Genomic DNA, 3732 nt, shown 5'->3' with positions numbered 1-3732 from the left:
TGAGTTGTAGTTTTGTATTAGATTAGGGAGTAGTAGTGGTGTGGTACAGCAGTGATTAATAGTGGCGTTGAAGACTGGTGAGTGATGATACTTTAGAAGAGGAGTTAGCAAGAGCTGAACTGGAAAGGCAGAGCTCTACAACGAATGTAAGGTATTGTAGTAGGTTAGTGAGTAGTATTGGTGTAGTAAATGAGTGACTAGTAGTATTGTAGTAGTTGTATATTAATGAATAGCAGTGTTGTAGTAGAATAGTGAGTAGTAGTTTTGTATTAGATAGTAGTATTGTAGATTATTAGAGAGTAGTGTTCCCTGAGTTATAGCTCTAATACAGATGCCGAATTTGCAACTGGGCAGTGCAGTGGCTCACTGGTAAGCACTTCTGCCTTGCAGTGCTGGGATCATTGATTCAAGTCCCACCCAGGTTAACATCTGCGAAGAGTTTGTATGTTCTCTCCATGTTTGTGTGGGTTTCCTCCAGGTTCTCCGGTTTCCTCCACACTCCAGGCACACTCCAGCACCTCGTAATCTGTGTGCAGAATATAAATAAAGAATTATTATTTAAGTACAAAAAAGTCACTAATCCATACCTGCTCTTGGCTGGTGTAGGGGATAGCTTAAAGGTATTTATTCTACTTTTTGGAAACTGTGTTTGCAACACATGAGGGAGGTTGCTCCTGCTAGTATATATGATATATGAGTATGGCATTATGTGCATATGTCTGTGTAGCTAATGTGTAGTATCAAGTGTGATGTGCAAGACGTGGGTTACAGAGCGAGTTTAGGTATATGGGGGGCTTGATCCAAAGTTCACATTGGGGCCCACTGAGGTCCTGTTACTCCACTATTGCCCACATACTATGATGATCCTCTAATGCCCTCCATGTGCCTATAATGTTCCTCTCATAAAATAACAGTAGTAAAACACTAATCCCTGTAGCAGGCGCTATGCACATCAGTGAGTGATAGACTGGTGAGAGGATCTTAGTTTAGTAACTTTTCCTTTGTTAGGGCACCATCTTTATTACTCCATGTAATCCCTCATGTCCTATAAGTAATCTACACACACAGCAAATGACTCTCATGTAATGAGATATAAAACCTGATATCACAACATACTATAAATCTGTATACTCCGCGCTCTCCTGACATGTCTCTATGAAGTCTCGGTAATTTACTTCTCCAGTCTGGCCTGGGGCTGAGATACCGTGATGAATGTGTGACGGGTCTACAGCCGGAAAGGCTGGTTCTGACTTCCATGATAAGTGTAATACAAAGAGCCCTGGAATATATCTCCATAATGTACTTGTCCCAAAAACCAAGTGTAGAGGAGAAGGTCCATGTCTGTCCAGAAAGTCTTGTAGGATATTATAGATTTATATGTAAGGTGGTTGTGAGTTTTCACACTATAGTTCCAGAACCCATGGCCCAACACCTCTACATCTCCGGTTATGGATAAAGATGGAGTGAAACCACTATAACAGAACTGAAATTCTTCTTCATAGTCCCAGATAAATCTAAGAGATGCTGTAGATTAAGGCCTCATGCACATGACCATGATCACCCTCACACACGACGGGTCAATAGGAAATGACTGACCACACCGTGAATGTGCCGAATGGAAGGCTACGGGACGGTGAGTGAATCATAGTTGTGTGTTTGTGTCCATCAGGCCTAAGGGTTGATATTGTATATTGTGACCTTTGTTTAGGATATTTCACTCCCACCACTGATACCAATCCCCTGTCTATACCCCTTCATGCCAGTATTTATGACTGCCGTCCCATCACTATAGGGCTGCCAAAGATTGTGGCCCTTGCAGCCCCATTGAAGTAAATAAAACCCCAGGGGTCGCCCACCAACTTATATGTATCCACTAAGCGGTGGATTATGAATGGGGTATGTGGTGGAACAAGCCCTTTCAGGTCTATTTTTACAAATTAGAAAGTAAAAACACAAAAACACTTCATATAATCGGCACATTTATTGGCAGTGAAATATAACTCTAAGGACTCTTTGTGCCAACATCTGGAGATGAGGAAATGGCAAGTGATGCCCATAGCTGGTATCATGGTGTCACCCTAGAGTACAAAGGTTTGTGTAGATGTTGAAGTCTGTCATATCTTCAGAACATCATTCATGATCCATCTCTGTCACCAGGGGCGGGAGGACACGTCTATTGGCCTAATGAAAGAACAAAGATATATCACTACATACATTCCTCATCAAGTGGCTGCTACATGTCTACAAGATTGGACTCATCCTGGAATGATCCATATCTAAATGTCCATAGCAGTGATGATACCACATGGACATTGGCCTAGATTGTAATATCTTATGGACATTGTTCACTGGTAGAGATGTGATTCATCTATGTGGAAGAGTATAGTCAGGACTTACAGGTTTGGTAGGTTACAGGTCGTCTTGGTTTAAATTCAAGAAGAACCTTCGTGAATGAAAGCTGCAAAAAAAAAATCTCTGGATTTACTTAATTGTAAAGTCTCACATTAGGTCATATAATCCAATGCAAAAGCCAAAAATCAGTCAGTGTATGTTGTAAATATATTTTTTTAGCTCATGTAATGCACTTTTCCAAACTAAGAGGAAAACAGCAGTAGCATCAACTTAGCTCTAGACATGTAATAGTAAAATAGTGTGTGATATCGGGACAAGAGAAGTAAATGAAATAATTTGCAAAGTCACTGGACAAGTTCTGAAGACTCCGATCTGCAGAATCTCAGATCTTCTTGATGTTGTCCTTGTCACAATGTACTGATGTGCGTTCCACCTACCTAAGAACTTATCTCATCCTTATCGACCTGGGTTGAAGCGTCAACCATATAGGAACGTTTCATGGGTTTCACATGGATCATGGTGACTTTTGGCCCAAGGCTGAGCTCTTCTTCTGTGACTTGGCACCCAAAGTTTTTTGTGTCCGGTCTGCTGAGAGCTGGCGTGAAAGGAGTCACCTTCACTGATTCCCGGCTCTACAGAGGAAACATAAGAGAAAGCTGATGATGATGTGTGTATCATGAGTCCAGTCACTTGTGAATGAGATCCTGAGATACACGACATGTATCACCAGGGTGAGATACATGTCCTAGAATGAGATCTCCTCACCATGCAGAAGATGCTCCTCAGTCTTTTTCTCCATCTTGATCCAGATGCTCTTCTTTTCTACCCAGAGGTTTCTGGTTCATCCTGTTGAGAATTTGGATACACAGAAATTTAGAGTGATAGAAAGCAAATGAATCCTCCATTCAACTATAAACATGGGTCCAGATTTACTATGGGAAAGCACCAAAAATTGTACACATAGCGGACACCACACACTAAATTTGTAAATCATGTACTTGATAACACGCTCTAGTTTATCTTGCACTCTCTTTTGGAGAATATTAGTAAATCTGCCCCATTGTCTATAAGTTGTGTGTGGATCATAGAGGAGAAGAGGCGTTGTTTCTGCACTACATTCAGGAGGCGGATCCAGTGGTAGGTAATTCTCCTGTCAATACATATTAATTGTCAAATTAGAATCATTTTCCCTCAATTCATCATCACCTCCATCATCATCATCAATAGTATCAGCAGCAGTTATGGGACATGGTGAGTCCATGACTATATAGTAATGGCCTCCTTACCGATCTAACAATCCAGCAGGGCTCAGGTGACTCCGGCATAAGGTCTCCTGGTCCATCATGTATAGCAGCAGCCAAATTATAGAACGCAGGAGAA

The 3732-nt window shown here is 41.4% G+C and overlaps 1 long non-coding RNA gene across 1 annotated transcript; it reads right to left on the bottom strand.

The window, feature by feature from the left end:
* Positions 1 to 1987: 1987 nt before the first annotated feature.
* LOC140116523 (uncharacterized) lies at positions 1988 to 3322 on the bottom strand. Its single transcript, XR_011852791.1, has 4 exons — positions 3118 to 3322; positions 2790 to 2984; positions 2398 to 2458; positions 1988 to 2181 (listed from the first exon to the last, which is right to left on the bottom strand). It is a non-coding gene; the product is annotated as an uncharacterized lncRNA (long non-coding RNA).
* Positions 3323 to 3732: the final 410 nt, after the last annotated feature.

Source organism: Engystomops pustulosus, chromosome 2 (genome assembly GCF_040894005.1).
Source record: "Engystomops pustulosus chromosome 2, aEngPut4.maternal, whole genome shotgun sequence".
Lineage (NCBI taxonomy): Eukaryota > Metazoa > Chordata > Amphibia > Anura > Leptodactylidae > Engystomops > Engystomops pustulosus.
The sequence above is the reverse complement of the archived record's forward strand: the minus strand, read 5'-3'. Positions and strand labels throughout refer to the sequence as shown.